This window comes from Balaenoptera physalus (assembly GCF_965194825.1).
Source record: "Balaenoptera physalus genome assembly, chromosome: 17".
NCBI lineage: Eukaryota > Metazoa > Chordata > Mammalia > Artiodactyla > Balaenopteridae > Balaenoptera > Balaenoptera physalus.
In genome coordinates, this window is record NC_138895.1 from 4,279,243 (window position 1) to 4,305,149 (window position 25,907).

Consider the following 25,907-nt stretch of genomic DNA (forward strand, 5'->3'; position numbering starts at 1 on the left):
CTATCTATCTATCTATCCATCTATCCAACGTTTTTCTATTGAATTAGAAAGTAAGGGATGTAGGGATGATATTCTCGATAATCCTCCAAAGAGTCAAGCTATAGTTATTTCAGTTTCTTAAATGCCTGTGGTAACTCATTCTTACTAATCCATCTGGCCACCAGATTTCATTGGTGTCAACACTTCTGTGCCACAGTCAAAATTTAGTTTTAGCTCTTGTTTTCTGTGAGAATCATTTTGTGGGTAATGGTGAGGGGGTGTTAAGGGGAAACCCAGTCCAACTTGATAGCTTGCGGGCCAGGAAAATGAGTCACGTTTCAAGCATGAAAGCGAAGCCTTAGGCACTGAACTCTAGTTACTCCTAAATTGTCTCTATCAGTGCCCCGAGTCTACTAACAGGAGACATCAAACAAATATCTACATGGTTCCCCTGGAATATTTTTCATTCTCCTTTAGCCAGACTCAGAGACTGAGTTCACTGACAGCAGCCTCCAGACCCGAGGGCTGTCAGGCTGTTTGAGGGTCTGAGTTTCGTGAACAGCCCTCCCGGACACCCCAGGGTGCATCCGCCCAGCGCTACCCTGCACCCTTTACTCTGCAGCCTTCTCTGCCTTCAGCACCCCGGCAAGCTGACAGGAGGCTTCTGCTGCCCTAATTCAGTCAGTTCTGTGTGTCCCCATGCCTGTGCTTTACTATTTAACTGTGCCTCAGTGTAGTGTCAGCATTTGCAGAAATGGTTAGCCTTTGCCCCGAATGGGAATAGAAGTGAGGTGCCCCGTAAGCCAGGCCTCTGCCCGCAGAGCCCAGGAATGGTGGACGGATGCTGTCAGCCCGCTTACACTTAGAGCAAAATGGAAACCTTCCCCACTCAGCAGATGCAGAGGACATTTAAACTGAAATGGCCTTAATATTGTTTAAGCGTTTGCTCTTGCAAACGAAATATTACATAATTCCCTGGAGAATATTGTCGAAACTGGGGAGCTGGTCCTCGCAGTACAGTCACGCCTACACACTCACACATGACATTCATTTGATGGCACAGCTGTGTCTACACAGGGGTGATTGTGTAGACGGAAGGGGTGGGAAGGGAGAAACTATTTGATTTACGCGTGAAACACTGATTTGTGATTGTCGTTACAGTTTTGTTTTGTTTTCCTCCGTGGACCGTGTTCACCTCCTGGTTAAATCTTACGACTGTTTTCGTGTGCCCTGGGGTGGAAAGGCCTTGCACTATGGGATCCAGTCATGTTGAATTAAAGTCCTTGCTCAGAAACTTAGGGCCCGGGGGGCTTTGGGCACATGACACAACCTCTCTGAAGCTCCCTTTCCTCTTCTGCAAAATGGAGAGAATTACGTGTCTCTCAGAGTCGCTGCAAGGATTTAAAGTAACATGAAAGTGTTTGGCCGCGACTCTCCTTCTCTCAGCAAACCTCAGGCCTTGTCCTCATCACTGTTGTTACGACACCAGAAAAACATCTAGGATCTTGACTTGGTATTTGTTGTGAGATTGGGTTCATTCTAAGTGAAAAACCCCAAATTCTTATTGTAATTCTGAAAATGAATGGACTTATGAAAGCCTCCAAGATGCTCATGGAGCACTAAGAAGGGAGAGAACCTTAAAGTGACATCAGCCTGGAAGGAATGAGCCCACGAAGGACTCAAGAGTGAAAACTAAACAGAACCCAAACAAACAAAACTCAAAGTCTCTCAGAGTCACCGCTCTGTCCCTGGAGGCGTTTCAGATGAGGCACTGGGGCGGACGGGGCGGAGGTAGTTTCTCTGACCGTCGAGAACAAGGTGCGTGACCGGTGATCATTAGAACATACAAAACCTGGTGTATTTTCTCAGAGTTCCCCCAGCAAATTCTGCAGCGGATAGGCCCTGCGACGGGCCTCTGCGTATCGGTGGGAGGGCACTAGACATGGAGTTTAGTTTCCCAATTTGCCCCGTGAAGCAAGGGCCCTGGTTATTGTGTCTTCAGAGCTCTCTCTCAGGAGTGCTGGTTACTCAGCACTCTTTCATTTGCTGGAATTTTGACTTTGTTAAGCTGACTTTTCATGCTGCTCAAAGTCCTTCAGCTATTTTTTTTTTTTTTCTCTCTCTCTTTGGAGAGGTTGGCCATTGATCATAAAATGATAGCGCCCATGGGCCCATGGAAAACAGTAGAAATTCTGCCTTAAAAAGAGCCTCAGCATATGGTCTAGCATTTCTTTCACAGTTTGGGTGACCTGACTGACACACACCGCTCACCTCTCCTCTGGCTCCACCACCACAGATTTCTATCCTTTGTGACTGAATTGTTCTTTTAAAAGTCAGGCGGGTGGTTTATGGAAGAACTACTTTCAAAATATTTTGTGACATGTTTGTTGAATGACTCTTAAGGCTTAGAACGCTTGTCTAATTCTCCAGTTAGAACCAAGCTTTAAAACTCTTTCTTCAAGATGTGGTATATTGTATACAATGGAATATTACTCAGCCATAAAAAAGAACAAAGTAGTGCCATTTGCAGCAACATGGATGGACCTAGAGATTATCATGCTAAGTGAAGTAAGCCAGACAGAGAAAGACAAATATCATATGATATCACTTACATGTAGAATCTAAAAAAATGATACAAATGAACTTATTTACAAAACAGAAATAGACCTACAGTCATAGAAAAACAAATGTATGGTTACTAAAGGGTAAAGGAGGTGGGGGAGGGATAACTTAGGAGTTTGGGATTAGCAGATGCAAACTATTATATATAATGGATAAACAACAAGGTCCTACTGTATAGCACAGGAGATTATATTCAATAACCTGTAATAAACCAAAATGGAAAAGAATATGAAAAAGAATATATATATATGTGTATATATATATAACTGAATCACTTTGCTGTACACCAGAAACTAACACAACATTGTAAACCAACTATAATTCAACAAAAGAAATTTTTAAAAAACCTCTCTTCTTCAAAGGGGAGTGAGGAAAATTTTGGAGTTGACAGGTTTATTACCTTGATTTTGGTGATGGCTTCATGGGTATATGCATATGTAGCTCATCAGATTGTGTATCTTAAATATGTACAGTTTTGCATATCAATTATATCTCACTAAAGCTGTTAAAAATAATTTGAAATTCTCTTCTTGAACTTTCATTAAATGAAATAAAGTAATAACATAGTGACCATTACTTAATATTTGCGCTAACTCAAGGAAAAGGTGCAGTTTTAATATTCTAGCCTATGAGTACATCCAATACTGATTTTTTATATTCCAGACAATGTAGTTTGATAATAATATTCCTAACATGAGATGTGAATATTGAGGTAGATTACCAAAGAAGTCTAGGATTTTCTTCATGGTCTGGGGTGGCTCATTTGTAGCTCAGACAGATGGGTTATACAGCATTGTAAACTGCTTTCCAGCCCTTTAATTCTTGGAGCACTTTTATGACAACAAAATTATGTGTGTGTGTGTGTGTGTGTGTGTGTGTGTGAGAGAGAGAGAGAATGAAGAAGACCAGGTCTAATATTGTAAATTTTAAAAATAGATGCCTGCCTTGAAGTTCTGTTTGCGAATGTTAATAATTTTCAGAAAGATAGTTCATATTTGGTTCAGTTGTAGCTAATTTTTAAAATGGAGATTAACTTATGTCTAGACATGAATATTTTGCCTTTGCTTCTAGTGATGTTATTTCTTCAGAAATTTTAATACAACTTGAATATAAACCTGTAGCATACTCATATATCCCAATGTGACCATAACAGTATCTGGGCGTTACAGATCTCTTGTCTACCAGGTTTGTCATGACTGCTGGGTCTCAACTCTGTCTTTCACAGATGTAAATGTGAATCTTTGGGAGATTTGGCTTATAAGGAAAGGTAGATTCTTGAAAATAAAAATGTTACTCTCTAATTATAAACAATCCCAATGAGAGAAGGGGGGAAATTATTTAATAAAGTGACTACATAAAGATTTCTTTGATGAACTAAAATTTTGAAAGCTATGTTCTAAAATACATATAGGGACAAAATTAAGAACACATTAAAAACAAATAGCAGGAGCTTTCATAAAAGATCTCTGTAAGGTAAAGCTTTGTGCACCTGGAGACGTGGAAAAGGCCAGTGGTCATTTAAAGCGAATAAGAAGGGAAGAGGGATGAGAAATGGCGAATGTGAACGAAAGCCAGGGAAAAAGTAGAACTACTGAACTCTGACAGGACTTCAGTGAGGAAAATTTCTAACCTGGAAATATAAGGCAAATTAGGTGGAATTTCAGCCCAGAAATTGAGGGTGTAGTCAGATAAAATACGTGGCATAGATGTACTTCCAAATATATTCGGAATCCTTCTTCTTCCCTCCGCGTCCATTTCCAACATCCTAGTCAAGGTCACCACGTTCTCTCACGCGGATTCATACCCTAGTCTCTTCTTTAGTCCCCCTCCACCCGGCTTTCACTTTACTGCCCTGCAATCCTTCTTTTGCAGAGCAGTCAGGGGAATCTTTTAAAAACATAAACCAGATCACATTATCTCCTGCCTACAATCCCATCCCTGATGGACACTACATGTCCACCTCGCTGCCCTCCACCCATTCTGTCTTCTCCCGGCCGAACAGCCCAGGGAACTTCCTTTTGCTCCACACTTGAACCAACCAAACTCATTCCCATGTTCGTGCTTTTCAAAGATCATGGTAGCTGTTCCCTCTGCTGGCAGGGCTCTCTCCGTTAATATCCACCCGCTGAATAGCTTTTTGTCATTCAGATCTCGGCCTGAACATCACCTCCTCCGAGAGGCCCTCCCTGGACATCCCATGTAGAATGGCAGGCCATTCAGTCTCTGTAGAGAACTGAGCACGTCATTGCTTTTCTCCCGTGTGTGTTTATTCTCTCTCTCACCCCATTAGGAGGTATGCGCCAGGAGAGTAAGTACCCTGTCTACCTGATTCCTTGCTATCTCTCCCCAGTGCCTAGAACGGTGCCTGGTATATAATGGCTCTCAATAAAAGTTTTTGCATGAGTGACAGAATGCATGGATGATTAAGAGCTGAGGGAATTCAAAGACCAAGGACATCAATGCAGGTTAGGATTGGTGTCTTGGGGATGGTTTTGGAAGAGGTGGAATTGGGCTGGAACTTTGTCTGGGGCCTGGAAAGGTGGAGGAAAGGCCTGGGCACACACTGTGGGTGGGGAGATTAGTAGGAGGGAAGATATTAATGAGGAAGACCCACAGCCTTCGGGAGCTGGTGAGGAACTTGCGTGGCCGGAATGGCAGAGAATGAGACTGAACAGAGTGGGATCTGAGTAAAGGCAGGGGTATTTGAAAACTACAGAGCAGCTTGGTGACTTGGTGGAAACTAGAATGTGTGTTTTTATGTGTGCAAAATAAAACTATGTTTAATACACAGGAAATTATGTCACAATTAATTTTCTAAACAATTTCTTCACTTATACACAAAATAATTTTTGTTAAATGACTCTAGAACACCTCATTACTCTGTTAATTCTACTGATGTTCACACAGACATAAAGTAAAACATTTCTCTTTAAAAATAATATGCGCTCTTCATTTTAATTTATTAGACTTGACTTGTAGCTTTACAAAATCCCACTTACAGAGAAAGTCGTAATTAATATATGGCCTATTTCATTTTATTTTCAGAAAAGAACTATGTAAGCCATTTCATAATTGGGAAGTGTGACATTTCCTAATAGAGCTTATTTTTCCTATTATAAAACTTGAACAACTTAAATGCTCACAACCAGAGTTTGTCTGTAAAATAAGAAAAAACCAAAAACATACAAAAAAACCTCTCAATCCTTTTTAACAATGCAAAGATGGACTATGTTAACAGCAACCACTGAGCTCATTTTCTCACACCAAGGTCGTCTTCAGCTGCCTTGGTTAAGAATAAACTTGACTGACAGTTTTGAGCCAAATGTGCTGGAGGCCTGCGTTGTGAGTTTGCGTGCTTCCATATAACCTTGGACTAGCTACTTTAGCTCAATTTTCTCAACTGTGAGATGGAGTCAATGAGCAGTGTATTTGCAAAGATGCAAACTGTGGCTGAAATCAGCCTTATGCTAATGATGGCCTGTCCTGACAGATTTCCTGTCCTCTAACTTCCACCAGCCCTAAGAAATGCTATTTTGTAAAAATCCATCAGATTTACTTAGGTTGAGACTTTTTGTTCAGAACAGCATCGATCTCCCAATGAACACATGAAGATGGAGTAATGGTGAAAATCTCAACACGGAAAACTAAGGCTAACAACAGCCGTCTTGATGCAGAAGGACATCTAAGTGGCACGGAGGCAGGAAGTGGGGCTCAGCTTTACGTAAGGAGGGCACCTGCCTCAAGAAAGGTGGTGAGATGTGCGCCGGGGGCATCCCCGCCTGGTCCTCTGAACTCCTCTGGGCCTACGCCTGCTGGAGAAGCCGGCCACCTGTCCTTGCCCTGTGGAACTACTGTGAGAGGCGGATTACTATTGGCTCTGCTTTTTCTTCAAGCAGGAGGACCCGTACTGCCAGGATCTCAGAACAAGGCAGATACTTCAAATCTCAGAAACCAGGGACCAAAAAGTGGGAGGAAATTGGTGGTGACAGAGTGTATTTGTAAAGTGGCGTCTTCAGGAGCGAAGCCCTGGAGATGGGGCAGAAGGGACTCGGGGAGCAGTATTATTACAGTGTATGACAGAGAGGGGGCAGGGCGGGGGCGTGAGGATGGGGAGAGGTGAGACCACCGCGGGGCCCGGACATGTTTAGGACAGCGGTGTCCCAACCAGAGAGCAAGAAGCCTTGGTCCCCAGGACCCCATAAAGGGGACCCATGAGGAGAGAGTGTCCTGAGACAAGTAGCAAGCTGAGGGGTAAAGCTGGAAGTGGCTTAGAAACAAAAAGGCAACAGCAGAATGGAAATTCATGCTTAAATCTGGGAGTGAGAAATAACAGGGCCAAGGTTGAATCAACGATGTAGGCCGTGCCAGAAACCATCTCCTGGGAGAAAAAGAGAGAGAGAGAAATAAAGTAAGGCACGGTGGGGAACAAAAAGTAAATCAAGGTGTTTTGGAAAAAGAAACAAAAAAATATAATGATAGCCATAAAAAATAGAGTGGAACACAACTTCTAGAGTTATAGAAAGACTATCACATATCAACGAAAGGGACCATCAAGTTCTACACACAACTGGTGGAAAGAGGCCCATGTCCAGATACACAGTGGCAGCTTTGGGGAGTACTAAGGATAATCCAATAGGTGTTTGTTAAAAACAAAATAAAGGATCCTGCTAAACCGTATGAATAATTCACATTAACACATTTACACAAATTTCAATAGACTTATATTGTCTGAAAGAAATTATCATACTTACGGTTTTGAGTCCATGTTCTGCTTTTCTGGGCAATGATGGCCAATTCAGTACTTTCTAAAACTCTGCCTTCTGATCTGTAGAAAGAGGTACAAATATAATCCCTTGTATTGGTTGTGAACATCAAACTATCAGTATAGGTAGCTTCAGTGGTTGATGCGATCTCATATACTACGAAAAGTAGAGAGAGCAACTTAATGTGATAAACTGGAAAAATTAGTGTAAACTCATGACCTTAAAAAGGTGCAGATTTTTTAAATCTGTCACCAGTAATTGTCCCAACAGCAGCAGCACTTTCACCCACCCACTCTCATGTGTCCCTAGTGCCCATGTTTTGTACCTGATGTTGCAGACCACGAAAAAGAATCAGGATACCTGGGTGGGAAATTGATTCCGTGTCTCCCAGTGGGAAAAACAGAATTGGTCTGGAATATCATTTTGTTGTCTGGAATCAGTAATAGCTTCAAAAATGTCAAGGGCAGTGCTGAAGCACAGAAGGAGAAATTTAAAGGGGTTTGCGTTCGCTAAGCTGGAAGCGTTATCTTCGTAATAGTGGTGATAATCATAATAGTTAATTGAAATAAGTGGAGACTGTGAAAAGCCATGAATTAGTAATTGCATTCAAAAGAGAAAAGTGAATATAAAACGTACAAAATGTAGTTGTGATACAAAGAAGGGTATATATAATAGTATATGTTTAATTATTTATTGATTTTAATAAATGAAGGAGTGTTAATAAATGGGATTCCTGTAAAGCCCTGTGCCATTTGAAATTTTAATAAATTCACTTCTATAAAAGATGTAAACAATCTGCAAAATGCAATGGAAAAAACTACCCACAAAAAAAAAAAAAAACTACCCACAGAGTAGAATATTTGATTGTAGAAATCTTATCTTTCAACCTATCCACCGTGATTTTGGATAATTTTGATGTCATTCAGCATAGCATAGTTTTTATTACCTGGGATATAAAAGAAAGAAATTAGAAAAAACGAATCATTAGCAATTTAATTTAAATGATGAGTAAATTCCATCTCTCCTACATTTTGCAAATTGTTTATATCTTCCATAAATGTAAATGTATTAAAATTAAAAACTGCACATTTACTTTATGGATAGCTTGAATATATGAGTATTTTGTTTCTTATTTTAATTATGTATTCAAATATCTTGAAAGTACCATTATAATAATGTGTCTGCTTCAAAATATTTGTGTTTATCAGACTTTAAGTAGTGAGAAAATAAGTGTCTTTCCAAAATGCTTACTGACAACCTACAGCAAGTTTTAGATGAGAACAGCTGAGCTCAGATAAGTTTAAAAAACAAGCAAGCTTTCCTTAATGCTTTAGCCTTTATCCCAATACCCGTATTAAAGGGGAAAATGTGGGCTTCAGAGAGAGACGGATCCTTTCACTGGGGAGACAGCTGAAGCTCAGAGAAGCAGAGTCTGGCCTCAAATCCTGGTCTCAATCTGGGGCAGATTACACAGGTTTTCTGAGTCTCAGTTACTTTGTCTGTGAAATGGGGCTGATATCTATACTAGAGTGATCTCTATGACATTGGCCATCCCCCCCAGGGCACATTTGTGAGAGAAGAAGGGCTCCATTAATCATTACGCCCAGACAACAGATGTCAGTTGGGACCATTCCAGACAAACGGGGGAGTGGTCACTGCGTGGGGCTTCCATCAGGAGGAGTGAGAGGGTGTGACCGCAGTGCTGTCACCTGGGTGGCACTCAGCACTAAATTGATTCCTTGGTCCTCTGCCTGAGACTTGTCTCTCCGTCCTGCTTCCTTCCTACTGCTTGGCTGGTGTCATTTCTATGTGTGTGGGAAGGAAAGAAAAAAACACAGAGAATTGTGAGTTATTTAAGTAATCCAGGAAAAAGTAGGTATTACACCAAGGCTATATACCAAGGCAAGGAAGGATGACTTGGCCCTGGACACCCCCAACAGTCGACTTAAGGGGGGGGGTCACGATCTGCTCTAAAATGGTGAATTAGCTAGATGCCCAGATGAGAGCTAACTGTGCAAACAAAAATCTCTCATCTCCTTGGAGATGAGACCTCTCGATGGCCTTACTAATCATAACGAAATGCTGGTAAGTACATATTTTTTTAAAAAAAACTTTTACTTTTAAATAATTATAGATTCACAGGAAGTTGCAAAGATAGTAGAGATCCGATATACCCTCCACCCAGTTTCCTCCAATGGGTTCATCTTACATAGTCACAGTTCAGTATCAAATCAAGACTTTGACATTGGTAGGTATCGTTACATGTCATTCTATCAGGTGCATAGATTCATGTAACCACCACCACAAACAAGATATAGAGCTATTTCACCCTGCAAAGAGCGCCCTTGAGCTATCCATTCAAGGTCACAGCCCCACGCCCACTCACGCACCACCACCATCCCCCGCCAACACTATTCTGTTTTAAATCTCTATAATTTTGTCGTTTGAGAATGTTACATAATTGGAATTATACAGCATGTGAATTATGAGATTAGCTTTTTTTTCCATTTATTATAAGCCCCTGAGATCTATCCAAATTGTTGCATGTATTAATAGTTTATTCCTTTTTATGGCTGAGTTGTGGTCCGTGGTATGGACATACCATATTCACTCACTGAGGGACATTTTGGTTGTTACCAGTTTGGAACTCTGATAAATAAAGATGTTAGACCATTTTGTACAGGTTTTTGTGTGGACATAAGTTTTCATGCATCTGGGATAAATGCCAGGAGTGCAGTTGCTAAGTGGTATGGTAGTATGTTTAGCTTTTTAAAGGAAGTGCCAAACTATTTTCTAGATTGACTACCATTTTACACTCCCACCAACAATGTATGAAATGTATGAGATCCAGTTTTTTTGCATCCTTGCAAGCATTTGGTATTGTCATTAATTTTTATTTTAGCTGTCCTAGTAAGTGTATAGTGGTATCTCATTGTGTCCTTAATTTGTATTTCTTTAATACAAAACATATTTTCATGTGCTTATTTGCCATTAATATATCCTCTTTGGTAAAATGTTTCTTCATATCATTTGCCCATTTCTAATTGAGATGTTTGTTTTTTTAATGTGTTTTGAGAAGTTTGTTTTTTATATATATGTGTTTATATCTATAGGTCCTCATTTTTTTCCTTATTGCAGTCATTCTTTTTAGATTGGCAACTCTGTAAGACATTAAGGGCCTGGGTATTGAAGGTTGAACATTAAATATGTATTGTATATGGGTATGAGCCCTCTATCAGATATGCGGTTTGCAAATATTTTCTATCAGTTTGTAGCTTGCCTTTTCATCTTTTAAAAGGGTTTTTACAGAGCCAAAATGTTTAATTTTGAGGAAATCCAACTTATCATTTTTTCTTTTATGGATTGTATTGTTTGAGTCATGTCTAAGAGTTTGGATCTGTATGCATTTTATTTACTTTTCTTGTGTTATTGCACTGGTTAGAACTTTCAGCACTACATAGTAAAAGAACATAGAAAACACTTGCTGTGTTCCCTTCTTAGGGGAAAAGCATTCAGTCTTTACCACTGCGTATAGCATTAGCTGCAGGATTTGTTTGTTTTGTAAATGCTCTTCCTATTTTTCTGAGAGTTTTTATCATGAGTGAGTGTTGAGTCATATGGTAATGGTTTGTTTAAATTCATGAGGAACTGCCAAATTTTCCACAGTGGCTGCACCTTATTGTTATTTTAACAATTTAAAAATATATTCTGGATACTACAATCTTGTCAGATATACGATTTGCAAGTATTACTTTATTCCTCTTTCCTACCTTCTTTGGGAGTTAAACAAATTTTTTAACTATTCAGTTCATCTTCTCTTTTGGTGTTTTACTTATGCCTCTTGCCTCTTTTTTATTTTTTGATGGTTTATGTATGCATTATAATATATGTTCTTAACATATACATGTCATATACTAAGCTTTAAAAAGTACCATTCCAGGGAATTCCTGGTCTAGTGGTTAGGACTCCACGCTTTCATGCCGAGTGCACAGGTTCAATCCCTGGTCAAGGAACTAAGGTCCCACAAGCCATGTGGTGCAGCCAAAAAAAAGAAAAAAGAAAAGAAGAGAAACAAGTACCATTCCATTTATGCCCCTTCCATTCTTTGTACAATTATTGTCATATATCTTATTTCTATATATGTTATAAACCCCCCAAAACATTGTTATATTTGCTTTAAACAGTCAACTTATTTGTATAAAATTTAATAAGATAGAAAAAATTATATTTATATATACTTGCATATTTACTAATTCCATGCTATTCCTTTCTTACTGTAAATTTACATGTTCATCTAATATCATTCCTCTTAAGCCCAGAGAATTTCCCTTTGCATTTCTTATAGTACAGATTGGCTGGCTATGAATTTTATTAGCTTTTGTCTGAATGAAAATATATTCATATGTCTTCATTTTTGCTAGATATAAAATTCTAGGTTGACAGCTTTTAATTTTACTTAGCCATTTATACACATTTAAATACATTGTCCCATTGTATTTTATATTTCTAAAGAAAAGTTAGCCATCACCCTTATTTTTATTGCCCTATATATAATGTCTTTTTTTTTAACTGCTTTTAAGAATTTTTCTTTCCTTTTCATCAGTTGGAATATGATTTGCTTAGGTGTAGATTTCTTTATGTATATCTTGCTTGAGGTGCACTATGATTTCTGAATCTATGGGGTTTTGATCAAATTTGAAAAAATTTTAATAAATATTTCTTTAAATATTTTTCCTGCCCCATTCTCTCTCCTTTCCTTCCAGAACTCCAGTTACGTATATGCTACTTTACTTGTTAGTGTCTCACAGGTGACTGAGGCTTTGTTAAAATTTTTTATTCAGTTTTTTCCTATTGTGTACTTCAGTGTGGATAAATTCTATTAATTTGTCTTCAGTTTTATTGATTCTTTTTTTGTATCTAAACCATTATTAATCCCATTCAATTAATTTTTATTTCATTTGCATTTTTTAGACTTGAGATTTCTATTTTTTTTTTCATATTTCCAGCTATCTCCTGAAAATTCCTATCTCTTTACCCATTATGTTTACATTTTCCTGTAGATTCTTTGGTGTATTTATTACAGCCGTTTTAAAGTTCTTGTCTCCTAATTTCAACCTCTGGGTTGTTTGTGGGTCTATTTTTATTAACTGATTTTTCTGTTGACTAGGCTCAGATTTTACAGTTTCTTCACGTCTGTTGAGTTTTGATTGCATACTAGAACTTGAGGATAATAGTGTAGAGACTCTGGATTCTGTTATATACCTCTGAAGAATGTTGAGTTTTGTTAAATTACTGGTGGATCACCTTGAGCTTGTGGAGGTTTGTTTTTATGCCTTGTTTGGGCAGATATATCTCAGTTTTATCCTTAGCCTCGGGAGAATCTCTCTAGTAAAGAGATGTAGTCTTCATTTCTAATGCATGGCACTTTCAGGGATTCACTGGAAAGCCGTAGGTGTTCACCATGCTCTTACAACTTGCTGGGACTCAGACTCTAAAGTCTCTCCCTGTGGCCAGCAGCAGCTGAAATTGCCACTCTTCTTTCAGCTTTCTGACTGTTATTTTCTCTCCAAGCTCCTTGGAGCCTTAGCTGCACATGCATAGTGCGGTGCTTGGTCTAGAATTTGTTTGGAATTTATATGCATATTTGAGAATCGCCTATTTTTGTTTCCACCCTACTAGGACTTCCCCTCCCAATTTCCAGCTACACTGGCAGTCCCAAATTCAATCTTCTCACTCTTCAACAGATTATTCTATGGCTTTCTCCTTGAGTTCTACCCTCTTTATGCCTTACAGACTTGGAAATGACCTCAAGGGAAAAGCCATGCTAATATAGATTTTGCCCATTTTCAAGGGTAAGGTCTTTTTTTTGCCATGATTTCAAGGTCAAATCCCCTCTTTTTCTGGCTACTTTGGTTGTTTTCCAGGGCTTTTAGACAGTTATTTTATCCAGAGTTTGTCATGGTTATTGCTAGAGGACTAGGTCAATACAAGCTACTCTGTCATTAATTAAACTGGAATTGGAATTGATCACAATCTGTTTATATTTGTCCAAGATGTATCAAGATTTATGAGAAAATCTGGAAAAAATACCTCTGCTATGTTGGAATAAATCAAAGATTCATACTATGGGACGCTGGTTTTATCCTTTATCATACCACTCCTTATAAAGATATCAGGTTTTGTTTCCCAGTGCGTTCGCTATCAAAAATTTAGACGACATAATATGGTAAAAGCCATGTTTTCATTCATTTGGACAGCATTAATTGGATTACAAATTATTACTGAGTTTAATAAAAAGCAACAAACATGTCAAAGTATGACTAAGAATTTTCTCCTGGTTACTGGGGCTCAGATACCTACCACAGGTACGTCATAACAAGTCATTATAACTTTCCATATTATTGTCAAATTTTTTCATCCACTAAAATATTTATAGAAATCAAAGAGAATGAAGGAAACACGTGAAAATAAAAAATAATTAAATTATGTATTCAGAAAATGTTTATAACCACCTATCCCATGCCAAATGCTGTGTAAATACTAAGGATACAGAAAAAAAGACAGAACTCAGGTCCTCAAAGAGTTCAGAGTCCAGTGGGGGAGATAGCAAAGTAAGTCAACAACCAGAAGAGACCAAAGATTGAAGTTTATCAAGGTTTATGAAGAAATTGAGAGTACGGTGTGTAATGTACCCAGAATTAGTTTAGGGCTAGTGGCTCCCAAATCTTTAGAGACATATCACTGGGTAATCAGGTGTATGAGAAGCTGTTCTCTCTGAAAGTTAAGATCAGACTCAGGGACTGGGGACTGGGAATGGGGGGAAACCTAGTAGAATCTGAGATCACTAGGTTCCTTAAACTTTTAAGATTGGTGAGAGAAGAGCTTTTGAACTTAACTTAGAATAATACATAAGGCATTCTTCAATTCAGAGACTCTTGTCTAGTTTCAGAAGGAGGTCTGAACATTCTAGGACCTAAATGTTTCCCCTTTAAAATCTAAATATCACTTATTAAGCTGGGAAAAGTTTCTTTTCCAGTTCTTTGAAGAGGAATGACATGGTTGGTGGATTGAAAAGGCCAGGGGGGCAGGGCCCCTAGGAAAGTGCATGCCAATGGCAGCCTATGAAAAATGAGGAAGGAGTATCTTGCTTCCTGTCCTTTGAAGGGTACGCTAGAGCTGATTTACATCAAGAATGTTTACCCAGCATGTGTGTAGGAGAAAAGCATCTTGTTTTCATTTTCATGTTGTATGATATAACAAAGTGTCTATGCTTATAGTTGCTCTGTGGATTTTGCGAGGGCTTTTTTGGAGGTGTTGCTTCCTCTAAAAAATTTACCCTAATACTTTTAAGTGTTTCTAACGTATTAGAACTCAAGTTTCCAGTCTCCACGTCCACATTCCTGTCCTGAGCTTTCAAGCCATAATATTCATTTGAAGGGCAATAAATATGTAAAATGAGCCATCCTGTATGAATTGAGAAATTGAGTTAAGATGAAACACCCCAGATGGGATTTTAGTGATCACAAAGTTAATTTATGTTCCAGTATGTTTTTCCAAAACATGAAATCCTTCTTAAACAAGAATACAGGCTTCGCACAACATGAAATTGGCTTCTAGAATAGATTTTAAGTTTTAAAAAATAACTTATTTACTGTTTATTGAGAAAATACTGAAGTTCTGCATGAAGAGATTTAGTGTCTCCAAATTAGAAAAATCCAAGTGAGCATTACGTGTGCAAAAATGGCTGGATTAAGAGCTACATCTGAAAGTTGATACCTGAAGGGGGAATATTTTTTCCATAAACTTTTTGTGCGACTATTCCTGGATCCACTAGGCATGTTGTTTTCCTTGAAAATATAGGCTATCCTTCATAATTCTGAATCTGACCATTCTCTCATATGCTATGCAACTTTTAGTGTAAAAAGGACTCCTCTTTGAAAATGTAGGATATGCATTGTATTATGGAAATTGAAAAAGGAATGTATTTTATTCAAGTTGATTTTTCAACTTTGAGAATCTTTTCTGCTATCTTTGGCATGGACATTTCCATTTTTGCTCACAAATGAAAATATCCTTTCTTGTGATAATCCTGAGATTCTTTCCTGAGTAACCCTCAAATTATTGCCTAATTTTCCCAGCTTTTTCAATCCCATGAGCTCCAAGAATAGGATCATGTTGGTCCGAACCCAAGATGTCAGTTCAAACCCTCCTGCTTATTCTTTAGAGACCTCTTCAAACCTCTCTACCCTGCTCTCTGTCCCTAGACCTGTGTGGGTTGACACTCTATGAATTACAAAGCATTTTCACAAGATTATCTATTTTGGTCCTTTTTACAAATGGGAACTTGATGGTCAGGGATGTTGGTGGCATGAGAAGACTCAGCCTCCAGCCTGGTTTCCCCTGACAAGCTCCATGCTTCTCCTCTCGGGCTCTGCTTCCCAGAACTGGACTCTGATCCCACACGGCAGAGACAACCCTCCTTGGAGCCCCTGGTGACACTGCTGGCCGGCAAGGACACTGGATGGACAGGACTGATCTCCTTTGGTTTATCTCCTCCTCCCATCTGAATGCCCAGCGCAGGGCTGGAGGGTCAAAGGCACTGGAAAAAGTGCCTGTAGAATTAAAGCAAATGGTGTTTAGTTTTCTTCCCCCCATTGTATTCATCACTGAATTCCTTCTAATCCCCCTTTACTACTACTAATAATTATTATTTTCCTTAGACCACCAGTGTTCACTGAAGATGTAATATGTGTTAATTTGTCCGGTTTTTGCTCATTAATCTGTCACTTACCCTCATAACCTCCCAGCAAAGTGATTCTTAATACCCCATTTTGTAGATGAGGAAACTGAGGTTTAGAGAGAAGACGTAGCTTGCCCCCAAATCCCAGTGTCAGAAGGTCGTACTGCCTGCTTTGTACATGGTGCGTCTGATCCAGAGCCGGTGCTCTCAGATCTCATGCTAGACGCTGCCCCGGCCCCCCGCCCCCTCCCCCAAGTAGAGGCCACCATGCCTGCTCCAGGTTCATTTCTCAGCAGCAGCATCTACCTTTGTGAAGTACCTGTTCGTACCTGAAAGCATACTAGATTCTGTTCAAATAGAATACAACTTAGAATTTTAAAATTTCAGGAACGATGACCATTTCCACCCTGCTTGGTTTTGCTTGTGCGTTTCCTGTCTCCTGCCCTCCTTCATGGACTTGCTTGTTCCTCAAAGTCCAGGGCCCTCCCTGCCTGCCCCCCGGGCACTGAATCACCCCGTCACGCTCTTCCTGTGCCTCTGCTTTGCTTACGTCTCTCTTTGAATGTAGTGAATTAGTGTCTCACATCTCTGTCCTCGTACGTGGATTGTAAGAGCCCTGTTTTTTTCATGTTTATATGCTTGCTTAGGGCGGTGTTTGGATGTAATAAGAACTTCTTAAATGTTTAGATGGTTTAATCTACTTGGTGCACATTTAAAATGTTCTTGGAGTAGTGTATATGATAAACAGAATTATCAAAAAATGTGGATATACAGAGTGCTTTAGTTTTGTCCTTAAATTCAGTGTATACTTAACCCTTTTTTTTTCTTTAACATCTTTATTGGAGTGTAATTGCTTTACAATGGTGTGTTAGTTTCTGCTGTATAACAAAGTGAATCAGCTATACGTATACATACATCCCCATATCTCCTCCCTCTTGCGTCTCCCTCCCACCCTCCCCATCCCACCCCTCTAGCTGGTCACAAAGCACCGAGCTGATCTCCCTGTGCTATGCGGCTGCTTCCCACTAGCTATCTATTTTACATTTGGCATCCTTTTTTTGTTAATAATTCCAAGTACCCAAATCAGACATTATCAGACAGCAATTTTAAAAAATCTTCATGTTCTGGCTATGTAGTGGGAGTTTGCTGATATTATTGCAATTTTCAAAATGTGACATTAGAGCGATGGGAATGGACTATATGTGCACTTCTCTTCTGCCTTTCTCTCTCTGACCCCGTATCCCAGTCCGGAAAACCGTTTTATTTTCATCTGGGACTATCTTATTATTTTATTAGATTATTTTATTCTTCAATCTAACTACTGAAATAACTAGTGTGTATCAATAATTTCAAAAAAACATTTACTTTGCAGAATAGTAGTTGCTAAAAAATGATATAATGAAAGCTAGTTGGATTTAATCTGTTGGTTTGTTTGTGGTCAATGGATTCTTGTTTCACCATATGAAACAGTATTTCATGGTGTCACAAGTTACTAGTTCTCACGGAAATCAGTAAGGAGTATGTGGGGCAAAAGTAGCCACTGAGGGCTTCCCTGGTGGCGCAGTGGTTGAGAACCTGCCTGCCAATGCAGGGGACACGGGTTCGAGCCCTGGTCTGGGAAGATCCCACGTGCCACGGAGCAACTAGGCACGTGAGCCACAACTACTGAGCCTGTGCGTCTGGAGCCTGTGCTCCGCAACAAGAGAGGCCGCGATAGTGAGAGGCCCGCGCACTGCGATGAAGAGTAGCCCCCGCTTGCCGCAACTAGAGAAAGCCCTCGCACAGAAACGAAGACCCAACACAGCCATAAATTAATTAATTAATTAATTAATTAAAAAAAGAAAAAAAAATAGTAGTTGCTAAAAAATTATATAATGAAAGCTAGTTGGATTTAATCTGTTGGTTTGTTTGTGGACAATGGATTCTTGTTTCACCGTATGAAACAGTATTTCATGGTGTCACAAGTTACTAGTCGTCACGGAAATCAGTAAGGAGTATGTGGGGCAAAAGTAGCCACTGAGTTCGAAATTGGATATGAATTTGCAATTTGAAAAATCAAATTGGAGATGTAGGGAGTTTCATTTACTTTTTTTCTTTTGTGCTGCAGATTAATCTTAAACATAATGGTGACATGTATAAAACACATATTGGACATGACAACAGCAGAAAGGATCCCAGGTGGTACCTGGAAGAAATTAAACTTGAAAATATAGAGCTGTTTTGTCTACCTGTTGATTCCTGGATAGCTGAGAATGAAAATGGTGCAATACATGGAAGGAAATGCCCATTGTGAGAACTAACAAAGCACCCTTGCCAGGTACAGAATTTCATTTCCTTTGTGATGTGTATTAAAAATTTAATTGAGATTAGTTGGGACACAGGTCAGCAATCTTCTTCTGTAGCTGGCCAAACACTAAATATTATGCTTTGGGGGCCATGAAGTCTCTCAAAACTACTCAACTTTGCCAGTTAGTGAGACACTGCTATAGATAGTACATAAACTAATGGAATGGCTGTGTTCCAACAAAGCTTTATTTGTGGACACTGAATTTGGAATTTTATATAATACTATTTGTCAAGGAATAGTATTCTGCTTTTGATTTTTTGTTTTTTGTTTTTGACCACTGAGGAACAGTAACAAGCATTTTTATCTCCTGGACTCTGTGGACACAGGTGCTGGCAGATTTGGCCCAGAGGCCGTAGTTTGCCTCTGCCTGACTTAGAGCATTAGGGCTTCGGGACTGACACTTGTGTGGCTGCTCAGAAGGGAAAATGTCCACAAAAAGAGGTATGCATGTCGTCAGCTCATCTTTCTGTGAACTCTTTTGCTAGCCACTTAAATGTGACTTTCTTCTTGGCTATACCATGTTAACAAATGTTAGCAATCATGAACTTCGAAGCACCTGAATTCATTTACTAAGTTTTTGTTTTTATTTTTGCCCAAAAGTGAACTCATACATGGCCTTACTTTTCTCTCTATCCATTTCCTGTGTCTCTGATAACCACCCTGTTATTGCTGCCACCACTGTAGTAAAATTGTTCTCTCAATGGATACCCATGGCCTCTTTGTTTAAATGCCCCTGTGTGTACGTGTTTGCGTGCACGCACACGTTTTCTCCATGTCCCAGACCCCTCGTGTGAAGAGGCAGAGATTTCTGGAGCCTCTGGAAGCAGACACACTGGGTGAGTCTGGGCGTGGCCATGTGTTTATAGCCTCGTCACCCTGGGCAACCTTCTTAGCCTTCCTTGGCCAACATTGCCTTATCTATAAAACGGGGATAAAGGTAGTGCCTGTGTCATAGGATTGCTTTGAGTCTGAGCTAATGCACTTAGTCTTTAGGATAATGTACTTCGGGTACTTAGCTCCTGGCACATCGTAATCATGCAGTAAACACTAGCTATTACTGTCACTACCATTAAATCTCTGTCCAGCCCTGACTTGCATCATGTGATACCAACCTAGTTCTGTTTCCTCTGATTTTTTTCTGTTTTTATCACTGGCTCCACCTGGTCCTTGTCCGTTGAACATGCGGGTTGAAATGCTGGATTCCTCCGTGCCTGTTGAGCCTCTCCCCAACTTCTGAGGTTCACTCTGCACAGAGGAAAACCAGCCTTCACCCTCGGCTCTGTCCTCTTTCCTGCCCAGAGCCCCAGTATCCCATTAAGCGACTCGATGTCTCATCATTTTTAATACCCACTCGTGGTCTATTCATTCAACCATTCCACACGCAAAGGTAAACACATGTGTACCAACAGGTACTAGGCGCCTAGGGTGTGCCAGGAGTAGCGAGCACCGTGCAGACAGGGCTCCTGATCCCACAGTTGTTCATTTTTCACGGCTCTCATTGGCATCTTCAGTCTAACGACCCCCCTCTTCTCCCCTCCCATCAGTTGCTTGTTTTCTGCTTCCCTCGGAAGGCTTGGCTCCGAGGATCACGGGTGCTTGGAAGCCATCACATCCCCCTCCGCCTCAGCCTGTTTCCCCTACATGTACGCGGGGAGTCTACCCTCCCCATGGGCTTCCTGTGAAGTAGCCGCATCTCCCCGCGGGACCTCTACATGATAGAATGACGCATGCGCCGTGTGCCATAGAAATACTTGGTTAATTCAGATATGGTGAGAAAGATTTAGGATAAGACCAGGTTAATGAATGGAGAAATGTTTTATAATAGTAATTCTTTTTGTATATATTTTGACAGTTTGCAAAAGTGCTTTTTCATATAAAATCTCATTCAGTACATACGGCTCCAGGTCCTAATGGTTTTAGTTGTTCTACAGTCATGTGAGGATGGCAGTGGTGTTCAGGGATGTCCAAAAGACTGAAGTGGAAAAGACAGAAGGATCCTAAGAAATGCAGAATCCTGGTTTTCACCCTTCATCACCCTAGGCCCTATCTAAACTATTCACCCAGTTGCTAACATTTGTCAAGAATCCATTCTGCTTTTTAAAAACGATGTATAGAAAAATTTTGAAATCCATAGTACCAATAAGAAAGAGAAGAAATCTTAGTGGTTTGTTTTATTTCTCAATCTGCAGTGTTTTAAAAGGCTGCATTATTTTAAAATGAACTTTATTTAAACTCTATTAGGCAACTATTTTGTATTTTTTCCAGTTGCCTCCTAGTTGACATATTTGCACAATTTTTACATGTAGAAAAATGTGGAGGGCAGTTGTATGGGTTTTTTAAAAAATCCAGGATACAAAAGAAACTTCATTGTGCGTTACGTGAACTATTGATTTTGGGTTCATTTAACTCGAGCAGCAATAAAGGCTCAGCAGGCCTCCCCTGCGTCTTTCTGTTCGTCCTTTCCCCAGACTAGCTAATGAAACTTTTCCATTAGCATTTCCCATTTAGAGGGGTGATTTCTTAGCTGAAACACACCAACCATTTCTTAAGACATTTTCTCCTACAAAATAATATAAGGTAATACATGATACCTCGCTCTAATCTCACCCAGACTTCTCATTTTTCTCCGGTTCTGACAAATTAGTCCAGGTGCCCCTTTCCCAGACTGAGTATTTGCTCATTTAGGAGAAAATCATTAAAATAAGAAAGTGAAAAAATAATGACACCTCAATGTTGGGGCATGTCCTGGTGAGCACGGAGCAGGCTGGGGTGCTGAGTCTCCCCTTTGGAAAGTCATGTTGGTGCCACAGAGAGGTTCATTTACTCTTCCTGTGACATCACGGGAAGCCACAGCAGATTCAAACCACTGAATCGATGCTTCTCCAGTTTGGATTTGGAAGGAGGAGTAAGGAGGGGTTGACCTTCAATATTTTAAAATTGTTTGTCTGTCAAAACATTTTGAAGCCGGCTTGGGGAAGAACACAAAGAGGGATGTGGAGGAATTTTTTTTTCAATTAAGCTATTAATACGTTGGGTTGCCAGGCTGCATAGAGTCCTAGGGACCCACTGGAGGTTAATACATATTTTTAATTTGGTAGCACAAAATAGTGCTTTTCCTTGCAGCTGGCCCTTACACTCCGAGTCAATTAATATTGTGACTTTGCCTCTTCTTTTCAAAAGATTGCTGGAATGTTTTCAAAAGATTGCTGGAATGTTTTCAAAAGAAAAGGATTCTGAGACGATTAGACTCTAAATCATCACCCTTTGGGGGCCTGAGCTAGGTTGCTGATGGGATCAGAGTGATCTCCTCCTGGACGTGAGCCCTGGCAAGTGGAGCTGCTTCATGCACGCGGCTTCCACACCTTCCTGCTAGGTGTTCTCGTCTGCCGTTCGTGGGGAAAGGCCCTGGGAGCTGCTGTTGGCCCTCGGTGGGTTGTCCTGCAGGATCTGTAGTCGATGGCCTGGCAGGGATGCCCAGAGCTGATAAGAATGCCGGCTCAGCTCTCAACAGCCTCCTCACATTCTGGCTCCAGGCTTTCTTCTCGAGAGATGGATGGTAGCGGGAGATGAGGTCTGGGGCCACATCTGGGGGTGCATAAATGTTTGATGCTAGGTTTTGGCAAGTGCACACGAGGTGTGCTTAGTGGTTTCCTTCAAATCAAGAAATAACTGTGAGAGAATTATAAGAAAGTACCATCGTAATAATGTGTCTGCTTCAAAATATTTGTGTTTATCAGACTTTAAGTAGTGAGAAAATAAGTGTCTTTCCAAAATGCTTACTGAAAACCTACAGCAAGTTTTGGATGAGAACAGCTGAGCTAAGATAAGTTTAAAAAACAAGAAAGCTTTCCTTAATGCTTTAGCCTTTATCCCAATACCCATATTCAAGGGGAAAATGTGGGCTTCAGAGAGAGACAGATCCTTTCATCGGGGAGACAGCTGAAGCTCAGAGAAGCAGAGTCTGGCCTCAAATCCTGGTCTCAATCTGGGGCAGATTACACAGGTTTTCTGAGTCTCAGTTACTTTGTCTGTGAAATGGGGCTATGATACCTATACTAGAGTGATCTCTATGACATTGGCCGTCCCACCCAGGGCACATTTGCGAGAGAAGAAGGGCTCCATTAATCATTACGCCCAGACAACAGATGTCAGTTGGGACCATTCCAGACAAACGGGGGAGTGGTCACTGCGTGGGGCTTCCATCAGGAGGAGTGAGAGGGTGTGACCGCAGTGCTGTCACCTGGGTGGCACTCAGCACTAAATTGATTCCTTGGTCCTCTGCCTGAGACTTGTCTCTCCATCCTGCTTCCTTCCTACTGCCTGGCTGGTGTCATGATGGGGGGACAAACACAAAGAACAGCTCGGGTAGAGGACAGGCTCTTCTCAGCCCCACAGCCAGAGGGGCCCTCTGAAAATGTCAATCAGATTCTGTCACTCTTTCGCTTACTACGCTCCAAAGGTTTCCCAACTTGCTAAGAATAAAAGCCCAAGTCATCACCACCTCATACCAGTCCTTCCCTGGCGCCCCCAGCTCCAGCCTCAGTGCTTCCCGATGTCGCCAGGCAAGCTGTCCCTCTGTCCCCAGGCCTCAGCCCTTCTGCTCCATCTGCTGTCCCCTACCTCCTCGGCCTCTGCACGGCCAGTTCCTTCACCCTCCATCAGGTCTCTGGTCCAGGGGCCTTCTCAGCTAGAAATTCCATCCCTCCCTTACCCTGGCATTTCTTTTCTTTCTACAGCTCAAAGGTACTTCTTTTTCAGCAGTAAGATAAATAATTTCAACCATGGGGATTCAGCCCCGAACCGCCAACGTATATGGTCTCGGACCACAAACCTTCAGTGCAGATGGAGGTGTCTGCACGTGCTTGATGCTGGATCTCATTTACCATCTGTGTCTGAGCTCTGATTCTTTTGGGCAGTTTGTATCAACACGATCACACCACGATGAGTGCTGAGAAAGCTTAATTCTTGGTGACCTGCAAGAAAGCACTGGAACAGTCCATTAATTATATCCAGTTAGAGATTCCGCCGAGGGGCTCGTCTTAGTGACGCTGAGTTGTGCTGCCTGCGTAGGCTTCCTGGTGCCGGGGGTTACACTCCCCAGGCGGTGCCAGCGGGCTCAGGGCTCACCGGGCCCCCTCCCCCCCGCACCCCTCCCCACGCCCATGCGCAGAGGGGCGGGCCCCACACGATCCTGGCGGGGCAGCGTTACGCAGTGTTACCTGGGAATATTGGAGCCTTGCGGCCGAAAAGACGGCACTGGGGAAGCTCCCCAAACATAAACAGCTACATCTCTTTTCCCGGATTGAGAAAGCGTTCAGACAAAAACCCCCCAAAGCTGACATTTGCTAAACACATTGTGAGCACTTTGACCTGTAAGGTTCATGGCCCTTCAGCCTTTTCCTTAGGCTCTGGGATTTCTTGTTGATGTCACCCAAGGTTGGTAGGGCCTGCAATGTGTCAAGAGTTTGTCTCCCAGGATGGAGGAAAGGGCACTGAGAGGTCATGTCCCCAGGTCACCTGCCGGCTGGAGAGATTTGGGAGACGGGCTGGCCCAGAGACCCTTTGGTACCCCCATCTCTTAATTGGGGAGCTAAGTATTTAGAAGGGCCTGGGTGGAGAATCTTTCAGTTAGGGCCCTACTTAGGATTTAAGGTCCCATGAGTTTCACTGGAGTATCAGTGTGTTTGCCCCCAACTCAGGTCATGTGTGTGTGTGTGTGTGTTTGTGTGTGTCTGCCCACAGACATTTGCACAGAGGCACGTCTCTCTAGGGGAGGTCCCATAGGTCATTTCCCATGAAAATTTGAACAATATACCCCCGGTGGAGAATGGAAATCTGCAACATTAAGGACAAGCAGGAAGAATGATATTTTTATGTGACTCTATCATTCATTTGATAAACGGAGAATTTTGTTGCAGCAGATTGAGAACTCTTGGAGTTTTAGACCAACAGGGAATGAGTTACACCACTGGGCCATCCATCTTCATAAAGAAGATGAGGAGGCCTTGGCCATGCGCTCGCTCGGGAGGAGCGTGAGGGGTTTGACTAATGCCAGGTCTCTGCCCCCCTTTGTTCTTCAGTCACTGGGGGTGCAGGTGCTCCTGGGAGAGGGTCAGAGTCTGGGAAGCCAAACTCTATTGTCCACTCCTTCTGGCACATATAGATCTAAGATTAGGAGGCAAAGCCAAAGGGCCCAAAGCCAGGTGGACCCTGAAATAAACTGGGAATAGGAGCCAAGTTGAGAGCAAAAGGAGCCTGGGAAGGTAGGCGCTGTTTAAGGCACAGATCTGCGCGAAGAGCAGCCACGGCACTTTCTAGATGATTCACGCTTGAGCGGCGCTTTGGGCAGCCAGCAGGAGCAGGACACAACACTTACTGATGGATGGATGGATGGATGGATGGATTACTAGGCGTTCATTTATTCAGTAGTATTCAGTATTTACATGTGCCGGGAGCTAGGGGTTCAAAACTAAGAAAGACGTGAGCCCTGCACTTACGACACGTGGTTTAGGGGAGTAAGCCAGCCGCCTGCTCCTTTCCGTATTGACTTCTGGGCTGACTTTATTTGGCCATCGGTACTTCTTCAGAGTTGTTCAGTCTTGACATCTTGGATGGGTGAGAGGTGGTCCTTTCCTCCTGAAACATACAATGGCCCTTAATGATCCTGAATGAGCCTGATGGCAAAGGACTCAATTCAGTTCCACAAATAAACTCCTGGTGTCTAGATATTTAAAACCCTCCATTCCAGATAGATTTGTGAAGAGGCTGCCCCTCATCACCACATAGCTGATACCTTGGGTGATCAAGGGATTGCCACCAAGGGAATGAAAAAGTTCTTGGCATGATAGGATATTAAGAGGTGATCCTTCAAGTGGAATTGAGATTAAAATCACAGAACATCACCAAATGTAATATATTTTATATATTATATATAATATATTTTTATATAAAATATATTTTTATATAAAATATAATATTAATATATAAAATATAATATATATTATATAAAATATAATATATTTATATATTATATATAAAATATAATATATTGAATAAACAGTTAATTGGATTCAATGCCCTTATATGCTCATTCAAAAATCAGGCAGGTGTCGTGTCTGAGACGATATTTCTAGATATCATCCTGGCTGTTACTATATCTGCATTGTGTTTATCATCATGTGATGGCTTTGAGTCTTCACAATCATAACTTTGAGGACTGCAAAAACATAATCTTTTTTGTTCTCTATAACTGATTAAAATCACACCCCTCATGAGGAAACTTTTTAAGGCGATGGAAATGTTCTCTGTCTTGATTATGGTGATAATTAAAGGACTTGTGCATATTTGTCAAAATTCATCAAACCATATACCTTTAAAGAGTGAATTTTACTACATGTGAATAATATTTCTGGACTTAAAAATATCCCAAGCCCCTATTTCCACTGATGATGGAAAT

The 25,907-nt window shown here is 41.0% G+C and overlaps 1 pseudogene across 1 annotated transcript in view; it reads left to right on the forward strand.

Annotated features, from left to right (window-relative positions):
* The window catches only part of LOC309646748 (lipoxygenase homology domain-containing protein 1-like), a 135,446-nt pseudogene that overhangs the window by 62,160 nt on the left and 47,379 nt on the right, over positions 1–25,907 (forward strand). The window contains exon 3 of the transcript XR_014268650.1: positions 18,212–18,892. The product of XR_014268650.1 is annotated as a lipoxygenase homology domain-containing protein 1-like (transcript). The remainder of the gene's footprint in view (positions 1–18,211; positions 18,893–25,907) is intronic.